We start from the raw sequence: 11,140 nt of genomic DNA on the forward strand, positions 1-11,140 counted from the left end.
TTCAAGGAGATGGATTGATACGGTGGCTGCGATGATGGGCTCAAGTATAGCAGGGATTTTGGGGCTGGCACGGGATCGGGGAGTGTTTCGTTCTGCTGTGCATGGGGTCACTATGAGTCGGAAACGACTCGACGGCACTTAACAACAACAACATAACATGTTTATACAATTTGCTTTATTTGCTGTTTCTGTTGTAATGGGATACATCAAGAACTCTGCTTCCCAAGACTATTATCTATTGCTGTGCAAAAAATCACCCCAAGACTTAATATCTTAAAATAACAAAAAAATTAATGTAATAGTTGGAATTATGTGTCAGCTTGGCTGGACCATAATTCTGAGTGGTTTAAGCAGTTGTGGTTAAGCAGATGTGGGTTATGCCCATGATGAGGTCAGATGTATAGGTTTTGAGCAGCAGCCAATCTATTGAAAGGGAGTTTCCCTAGGGGTGTAGCCTGCTTCCAATGTATTTATGGACATCCTCAGAAAAAGAGACACTCTTCTGTGGATTGGGATCCTGTTGTGCTGCCTACAACTATCTGTGAGTGAACACTCCACCATTTGGCCTGGAGATCTTGGATTCGTCATTTGTGGAAGTCAACAGCCAGTTTACTGCCTGTCAACCTTGAGCTCGTCATCCCCTGCAGCTGTGTGAGTCGGGAAAAGCCTCCAGGTTGACATTTGATCCAAGAACTTGGTACTTGCCAGCTTCTTCTATAAGTGTGTGAACTATTATCCTAAGATAATTTTTTTTCTTTTCTCTCTCTCTCTCTCTGTAAGCTTTACTGGTTTTGCTTCCCTACAGAACCCAGCCTAACACAATTATTATGCCACAGTTTCTGTGGATTGAGAATCCAGACATAGCTTAGTTGGATATTTCTGGCTCAAGGTGTCTAACATTAGTTATGGTTAAATTTTGGCTAGGCTGAAGTCTTATCTGAAGGCTCAACTGGAGAAGGATCTGCTTTTGAGCTCCTTTATGTGGTTGTTGACAAGATTCAAGTGAATTGAGTTCCTCCCTGACTCTTGGCCAGAGGATCCATCATTTCATTGCCATGTGGACCTCTTCATAGTGAAGGTCACAACATGACAACTGGCTTCCCTCAGAGTGATCAGAAAATGAAGAAAAAGTATGAGAAGAGCATCCAAAACAGAAGCCACAATCTTTTTGTAACCTAATATTGGAAGTACCATTTCATTACTTTTGCCATACACTAGTAGTTAGGAGCTCTGGTAGCATAGTGCCAGGCTATGCTACCACCAGCCACTCCTCAGAAGGAAGGTTGGGCAATCTACTTTTGCAGTGATACCGCCTCGGAAACCCAAGGAGGGGTCGCTATGAGTCGGGGCTGACTCGACGGCATATAACAACAACAACAACAACTAGTTAGATGCAAGTCACTCCCCATGCTCAAGTGGAGGAGATTTTATAAGGGCAAATATCAGCAGGCAGGAATCATAAAGGTCCATCTTAGTAGTTGCTAACTGCACCAGAGCTTTGGTAAACAATAGCAGGTAGTTTTCAGATTAATTGCATGCATGGAGACTGTTCTGCCAATTATCTACACAGTTTGGATAGATAGAAGTAGTAGATGAAAAGTTATCTTACTCAATGTTTGTTATTGTTAACATAAACTGATTGAAGTAAAGGATATTTGTTACCTGCCTTTATAGAAGCTGCAAGCACAGGATGGAGAAAGAAGAGATCTAGATGCTAGGTTTTCCTTTGCGTGAACCAGATGTATGGTGCATTAATTTCATAGTGCTGCTGTAACACAAATATCATAAGTAGGTGGCTTTAAAGAACAAAATTTTATTTCTCCACACTTCTGGCACTGGAAAGCCTAAATCAGGGTCTAAGCTGTGTCAATTCCTTCCGTGTTGGTAGCCCTGAGCAGTTCGTGGTTCCTTAGCATGTAGAGGATGCTTACATGCTATCTGTCTTCACTGTGTGTGTGTGCATCTAATCTGCTCTTGTTATGACTCCAAAGTGATTAGATGTAGAACCCATCCTCCTCAGGTTGTTGTTGTTAGGTGCTGTTGAGTTAGATCCAACTCGTAGCACCCTATGTACAATGGAAGGAAACACTTCCTGTCCTGCATCAGCCTCACAATCATTGCTTTACCCAAGTCCATCATTGCAGTCACTGTGCCAATCCATCTCATTGAGGGTCTTCTCCTTTTTCACTTACCCTTCACTTTACCAAACATAATATTTTTCTACAGAGAATGGGCCCTTCTGACAATATGACCAAAGTAGTTAAGATGACGACGCTTGGCCATTCTCGATTCCAAGGAGCATTCCAGCTGCACTTCTCCCGGGACAGATCTTTTAGTTCTGGCAGTCCATGGTACTTTCAGTGTTCTTCACCAACACCACAACTCAAAAGCATCAAGTCTTCTTCGGTTTTCTTTATTCATTGTCCAGCTTTCATATGCATATGAGGCTATTGAAAACACCATGGCTCCTGTTAGGCACACCTTAGTCTTCAGAAAGACATCTTTGCTCTTTAGCACTTTAAAGAGGTCTTTTGCAGCAGATTTGCCCAGTGCAACACGTTGTCTGATTTCTTTTTCTTTTTTAAGTGTTTATTGTGATTTGGGTGGAAGTTTACAGAGCAAATTAATTTTCCATACAGTAGTTCATACACATTTTGTTTCATGACATTGACTGCAATTCCCCCACAATGGAACAGCTCTCTTTCCACTTCCTCCCTGTAGCTACCTCTTCCCTCTGTCTTTCCTTCCCATGCACTCCCACCCCCAGAGTTGTTTCCTTGTGCAAACACTGCTCTTCTGTTCTCCCACAATTGATCACTCCAAGGAGTGTATCTATCTGATGTGAATATTCTCCCTGAATGCATGTTTGTTGTTTGGCTGGAAGCCACAGGAGTGATTTCAGTTCCATACTTGAATAGTAACTAGAGGCCCTAGTCTCAGAGGTCTCACCAGTCTCTATCAGAACAGACCAGCAAAACTGCTCTTTTTTTTTTTTTTAAGATTTTGAGTTTTGTTCCACATTGTTTTCCCACTCTATCCAGCATCACCTGCACCGATCCCCCTCTGAGTGGTTGAGAGTGGTACCTGAGCATCATCTAGTTCTTCTGGTTTCATGGTCATATAGGCTGAGGATCACATGGTCTACCAGTCTCTTGGACTAATTGTTTCCATACATCTTTGGTTTTCTTCATTCTTCCTTGTTCTGGACAAGCAGAGACCCATTGTTGCATCTAGATAGCTGCTTGCAAGCTTTTAAGACCCCAGTCACTATTCACCAAAGTAGAATGTAGAATAATGTTTTTGTATAATATGTTATGTCAATTGAGCCTAATGTCCCTGAGACCACAGTCCTGAGCTTGCAGGTCCCACTACTTATTTCCTCCAGGTAGCTGCCTATGGCCAAGAAGCCACCACAACCTTGCCCCTTGTCAGTTCTACTATACACCTGGACATTCTTACAGCACATACAAATATGCATGTACAAGCATTGTCTACTGATTTCTTGATTGCTGCTTCCATTGGTATTGATTGTGGAACCAAGTAATATGAAATCTTTGACCACTTCAATATTTTCTCCATTTATCTTGATTCTGCTATTGGTCTGTTGTTGTTAGATGCTGTTGAGTCATCTTCAACTCATCGTGACCCTATGTACAACAAAACTAAACCCTGCCCGGTCCTGTGCCAGTCTAATGATCCTTCCTATACCTGAGTCCATCATTGCAGCCACTGTGTCAATGCATCTTGTTGAGGGCCTTTCCCTTTTCTGTTGACTCTCCACTGTACCAAGCATGATATCCTTCTCCAGAGAGTGGTCCCTCTGATAACATGACCAAAGTAGGTGATTTGAAGTCTGTCCATTCTCACTTCCAAGGCTCATTCTGGCTGCACTACTTCCAGGACAGATTTGTTAGTTCTTTTAGCAGTCCCTTGTACTTTCAGTATTTTTCACCAACATCACAATTCAAAAGCATCAATTCTTCTTCAGTCTTCCTTGTTAGTTGTCCAGATCTCACATGCATGTGAGGCAATTGAAAATACCACAGGTTGGATTAGGTGCACCTTAGTCTTCAAGGAAACATCTTTGCTCATCACCACTTAAAAGAAGTCTTCTGCAGAAGATTTGCCCAGTGTAATTTGTCTGATGTCTTGACTGCTGCTTCCATTAGTGTTGATTGTAGAATCAAGTGATATAAAGTCTTTGACAACTTCAATCTTTTCTCCACTTATTGTTATGCTTGTTATTGGTGAAGATTTTTGTTTTCTTTATGTTTAGGTGTAATCCATACTGCAGACTGTAGTCTTTGATCGTCATCAGTAGTGTTTCAAGTCATCTTCATTTTTAGCAAGCAAGGTTGTGTTGTCTGCATATCACAGATTGTTAATGAGTCTTCCTCCAATCCTGATGTCATGTTCTCTTTCATATAGTCAACATTCTCTGGTTATTTGCTCAGTGTACAGATTGAATAAGTATGGTGAAAGACATAAGCCTGACACACTCTCTTTCTGATTTTAAACCATGCAGTATCCCCTTGGTCTGTTCAAATAACAGTCTCCTGGTCTATGTACAGGTTCCTCATGAGCACACTTAAGTATTCTGGAATTCCAATTCTTCTCAACGTTATCCATAATTTGTTATGATCCACAAGTTGAATGCTTTTGCATAGTCAATAAAACACAAGTAAACATCTTTCTGGTATTCTTTGCTTTCAGGTAAGGTCCATCTGACATCAGCAATGATATCCTTTGTCCCACATCCTCTTCTGAATCCAGCTTGCATTTCTGGAAGTTCCTGGTTAATATACTCTTGCAATCACTTTTTAATTATCTTCAGCAAGACTTTACTTGGATGTGATATTAATGATATTATTCAATAATTTCCACATTCTATTGTGTCACATTTCTTTGGACTGGGTACAAATATGGATCTGTCCAGTCAGTTGGCCAGGTAGCTGTCTTCCAAATTTCTTAGCACAGATGAGTAAATGCCTCCAGTATAGCATCTGTGTGCTGAAACATCTCAGTGGGCATTCTTTCAATTCCTGCAGCCTTGTTTTCTGCTCGTTCCAGATTCAACTTCTTCCTTCAGTACTATTAGTTCTTGCTCATATGTCACTTTCTGAAATATATGAATACTGATCAATCTTTCTGGTACAGAGACTCTGTGTATTCCTCCCATCTTCTTTGGATGTTTCCTGAATCATTCAATATTTTGCTCATGGAATCTCAATATTGCAACTTGAGGCTTGAATTTTTTCTTCAGTGCTTTCAGCTTGAGAAATGCTGAGCATATTCTTTTCTTTTGACTTTAGTCTGGAAGTTCTGCTGAAATCTATCCACCATTGGTGACCCAAGTGGTATTTGAAATACTGGTGAAATAGCCTCCAGCCTCACAGCAATCCACCACAGTACAGAAAACTCACAGACAAGTGGTGGCTCAGGTAGTATTATCAAATTAATATACAAAAGAGAATCCTATTTCCAAACAAGATCACATCCATAGATACAAGGAAAGAAATTCAACACGTGTTTTTTTGGGGGACACAATTCAACCAATAACATATGGCTTTGACCCCTACCACCAGAAACAGCTCTTCCCTGTAGTCACCTCCAGAGGAAGGTTTTCCTTAGAGTATGTTCAAATGTCTTCCCATATCCACCAGACTTTCTTAGACCAGTAAATTGAGTGAGATCCCTCATAGAAGCTATTAAGAATTTTGAAAACACCCATCATTTCTCAAGTCATCTCAGGCCAAACTAAACATCCTATGTTTCTTTAATTGTTTCTCAGTGAACATGGGACACTTCAATAGTGGCCTTAACATTTCTATATTAGAGAAACTTTCATTCTATTTTCTTGATATTCCTCTTTACTTATGACTTCCATGCCTGAAAGCATTACTCCAGATGTGATCTACAGGTTGACAGTAGAGATGGCAATCAGTTCATTCATTCATTGTGGACACTACTCTTTTTTTAATTTTAGCCACCTAAGTTTGAATTAAGGAGCTCTGGTGGCATAGAACCTAAGGCATTTGAACCAGAAGGCTGGCGATTCAAACCCACCAGCCATTCCTGGGAAGGAAGACTGGGCAATCTACTTCCGTAAAGATTTACTGCCTCAGAAACCCAATGGGGGTCACTATGAGTCAGAATCAACTCGATGGCAGTGAGGTTTTTTTTTTTTTTTTAATTAGATTATTGTGGCAGCCCTATGCTATTGGTGACAACTGAGTTCACTGCTAACAATATTGCCAAGTCTTTCTCATCCTATTACTAAGACATACTTGCTTCAATATGTACTTGTTCCTTGGACACTCACGTAGAAACTCACATTTATTTCTTTCTGTTAAATTTTATTTGGTACATTCTAGGTTACTGTTTAACTGAATAAAAATGGTTGCTTTTCTCAAAAGCAAATATTATTGTAGCACTTGGGTGTCAAAAAACAAAGAACTGGTAGACCCAATTTAAATGCACCTCTGGCTTTTTACTATTTCCTCTCTCAGCATTTAATTAAGTATCTACATATAATTGCTTGGAGAATATGATATTCCACCTGTAATTAAAGATAAGCTGGGATCCAGAAAAGCTGGAAAGTTGTTGCCTTAGTGAGGTATGATATTGCTAAAGGCCTGAAGTTGCACTCTGATGGAGATATGTTATCACTCTGATGATTTTGCTCACTTGTCCTGTATCTTACTTGCTCATCAGATCAGCAGAGCCCAGAGAAGGTGCATTTCACCATTACATAGTGATCTGTTGCTCTCACCTATTTACCATTTCTAATGACAATCTCATTAGTTTGCATGCCCCTTGAAGGACTGCAATTCAGTTCAATTTAACATTCAACAAAAATTATGGAAAACTGTGTTCAGGTCATTAGGCTTAATGCACTTCAAAACAAAGCAAAACAAACAAATTTTGCTGCTGAAGATAGTGTCTGAGATAGATGATTACATGCCTGTGATTACCCTCCTATCACAAATATTTCATTGTGAAAATCTTGAGCAGGATTGGTATGGAAATATGTACTAAAATTATTAAGTCTTTGCCAGGAAATACAATCTTTTTCTCTGCTGAGCTGCATGGTCTTTAGTACCATCCAAAAAAAAAACAAACTCACTGCTGTTGAGTCGATTTGACTCATAGCAATCCTTCTTTGCATTTTTGAGACGGTATCTCTACGGAAGTAGATTGCCCAGTCTTCTGTCCGAGCACTGGCTGATGGGTTTGAATGACCAGGCTTCTGGTTGGCAGTCAAATGCCTTAGGCAATATAAACAACATTGCTGTTGAGTCAATTCCAACTCATAGTGATCCTGTAGGACACAGTATAACTGCCTATAGGGTTCCTAAGGCTGTAAATGTTATGGAAGAATACTGCCACATATTTCCCTTGTGGAATGGCTGGTGGGGTTGAACTGCCCACCTTTCAGTTACCAGCCCAGAGCTTAACTAGCCCTCAGAATTTCAAGGAGCACTGGCTGCCATGCATGGAAATAGCAAAGGCTTGGCTCTGCTCACATAGAGTGATTGGAGGGCCATTGGGAAAGGCAGCAGAAGCAATGGGATGCATTTGGGCCCCTCTGTGTATCCACTGGCATAGTGCCTAAGGCATCTGACTGCTAAGCAGAAGGCTGACAGTTCAAACCCACTAGCCACTCCTTGGAAGGAAGATTAGGCAATCTATTTCCATAGTGATACAGCCTCAGAAACCCAAGGAGGGGTAGCTATGAGTCCAAATTGACTGGATGGCATTGAGTCTGGTGTGGTTTGGTGTATCCAGTAAGGAACTCTAGGGGCATAGTAGGTAAGTCACTTGGCTGTTATCCAGAAGGTCAGTGGTTCAAACCCACCAGCTGCTGCATGGGAGGAAGATGAGGCAAACTACTTTCATAAAGATTTATAGCATTGTAAGCCCAACAGGCATCATTGTGGGTTGAAATTGACTTGATGACAGTAGGTTTCCCCCTCCCCATTCTAAATTCATTTTATTGAAACATAATTTATGTGCAGTGAAATAAAGAAACTAAAGTGACATGGGTCAATGCATTTTTTTTTTACAATGTTCCCTCCCCTCCCCTCCCACCCCTGGTAAACAACAAAGAAAGTTTCCTTCCATATATAAACATTTCCTTGACTTTTTACAATAATGAACTAATACTATATTTGTCCTGTGATTGACTTATTTTACTCAGCATAATATCCTCCAAGTTTATCCATGTTATGCAGTGTTTTGCAGATTCTACATTATTCTTTAGTGTTGCATAGTATTCCATTGTGTGGAAGAGAATTTCTCTAGTATGATGAAAGATGAAAATATATCCATTCAAGAAGTACAACAAACCCCAACAGGATAGACTCCAAAAGAAAATCACTGAGACATATCATCATCAAACTCACCAAAACCAAAGACAAAGAAAGAATCCTGAAAGCAGCATGGGAAAAATGTAAAGCTATCTACAAGGGGCAACCATGGAATACCATGGTTTGGTTAACCATTCTTCTGTTGATGGGCACGTAGGTTGTTTCCATCTTTTTGCTATTGTAAATACTGCTGTGAAGAACATGGGTGTGCATATATCTGTTCTTGTCCTGGCTCTCACTTCTTTAGGATATATACTTAGTAATGGAATTGCTGGGTCAAATGGTATTTCTAATTCCAGCTTTTTAAAGAATTATCATACTGCTTTCCACAGTGGTTGTATTATTTTACAGCCCCACCAGCAGTATATGAGAGTCCCAATCTCTCCACATCCTCACTAGATTTTGTTATTTTCTGTCTTGTTGAACTTTGCCATTAGTGCTGACGTGAGATGGTATCTCATTGTTTTGATTTGCATCTCTCTGATGGCTAATGATCGTGAGCATTTCTTCATGGATTTGCTGGCCACCTGAATATCCTCTTTGCTGAAGTATCTCTTCATGTCTTCTACACATTTCTAAATTGGATTGTTAATCTTTTTGTTGTTGAGGTATTGGAGTTTTCTATACATTTTAGAGATAAGTCCCTTGTCAGATATGTAATTATTGACTAGTATGAATTTGTTGTCATCACATTGTTATGTGCTTTTTTGTCACATTCCTGATTTCTTTGTTCCATATAATTTTCTGTGCTGAGCTCATTTTGTATATGAATTGTGTTATCACTTCCTTTGTTGCTATTGTTTTAATATTTGCTAAATATTTGTACTGGTCCTCTTTTTTATTTTGATGTGAAGGTTTATCATTTTTCTTTGAGGTTATCCTGTGATTAATAATTTCTTCCCAAGTTTAGAACAGTCTATTCTATCTTGTAGTTGTCCTGACCTCCCTACCATTTAGAAGTTCTATAACTGCACAGTTTTTTTTCCCCTCTTTTTGGTTTGTAGTTGTCTTCATTTGTCAATGGACATTTCTGGTTTCCTGTTTACAATCTTGTAGGCTTATTTACTTTGGATACTTCCATAACTGGGTCCTGATTTTACCATCATATTTGAGAGACAATTTTGCCAGGTATATAATTCTCGATTGGAGATTTTTCTCTTTCAGGGTTTTATATATACCATCCCATTGTCTTCTCTCATGTGGTTTCTGCTGCGAAGTTGGAGTTTAGTCTTATCGGTTGCCCCTTGTAGGTAGCTTTTCATTTTTCCTGTGCTGCTTTCAGGATTCTTTCTTTGTCTTTGGTTTTGGTGAGTTTGATGATGATATGTTTCAGTGATTTTCTTTTGGAGTCTATCCTACTGGGGTTTGTTTTACTTCTTTAATGGATATATTCTCATCTTTCACCATACCAGAGAAATTCTCTTCCAACAAATCTTGGACAATTTTCTCTGTGGTTTTATTTGTCTCTTCTTGTTCTGGAATTCTGATTACACATAGGTTATTCCTTTTGAGTGAGGAAGCAGAGGTAGGGATCCAGGTAAGGCCAGGACCCAAGCCACAGCCCTCCCAAGCAGTGGGAAAGCAGAGAAAAAGCCGGGGGAGGGGGACCAAGATAGAGTGAGGAAGCAGAGGGAGGGGTCCAGATAAGGCTGGGGACACAGGTCATGGCCCTTCCAAGTGGTGGGAATGCCAGGGAAATCAGAGAAAAAGCCAGGAGGGGGGCAGGACAGGATGAGGAAGCATAGGCAGGGATCTGGGTAAGGCCGGGGACCTAGGCCATGCCCCTCCCAAGCGGCGGGAAAGAGGCAGGGATCTATGTAAGGGGAGGTTGGGGATGGTGGAGAGGTTTTGAATAGCTAAGGGGGACAAACTTCCCTGTCTATCCTACTGTGGTGGCTTGCTGTGAGGCTTGAGGCTGTGCCACCGGTGTCACAAACCCAGCAGGGTTGCACATGGTACACAGGTTTCAACAGCTTACAGACTGAGACAGACTAGGAAGAAGGAGGAGGCCATCCACTTCTCAAAGAATTGACCAGGGAAAATCTTATGAATGGCTGAGAAACAGTGTCTGATACATTATTGTGCAACTTTATGAATAGCCTGGAAACATTGTCCGATACAGTGCAGGAAGATAAGTCACTTAGGTCAGAAGGCTCTCAAAACAGGACCAGGAAAGAGTTGCATCATCAGAGTAGAACTAGCCTTAATGATATGGATAAGGTAAAGCTTTCAAGACCTCCATTTGCTGATGTGGCGGGACTCAAATTGAGGAGAAACAGCTGCAAACATCCATTAATAATTGGAACATGGAATGTACGAAGCATGAATCTAGGAAAACAGGAAGTTGTCAAAAAAGAAATGGAGCACATAAAGATTGATATCCTAGTCATTAATGAGCTGAAATGGACTGGTTTTGGCCATTTTGAATCAGACCACCGTGTGGTCTACTATGCCAGGAATGACAATTTGAAGAGGAATGGCATGGTGTTCATCATCACAAAGGATGTTTCAAGATCTGTCCTGAAGTATGATGCTGTCAGTGATAGGATAATATCCATACACTTACAAGGAAGATGAGTTAATATGACTATTATTCAAATTTATGCACCAAAGCCAAAGATGAGGAAATTGAAGATTTTTATCAGCTTCTGTAGTCTGAAATTGACTGAACACACAATCAGGATGTGCTAATTATCACTGGTGACTGGAATGCAAAAGTTGGAAACAAAGAAGAATCACTGGTAGTTGGAAAATTTGGCCTTGGTGACAGA

Source organism: Orycteropus afer, unplaced genomic scaffold, assembly GCF_000298275.1.
Source record: "Orycteropus afer afer isolate SDZICR_OR568_19922 unplaced genomic scaffold, OryAfe1.0 scaffold00089, whole genome shotgun sequence".
Classification (NCBI taxonomy): Eukaryota; Metazoa; Chordata; class Mammalia; order Tubulidentata; family Orycteropodidae; genus Orycteropus; species Orycteropus afer.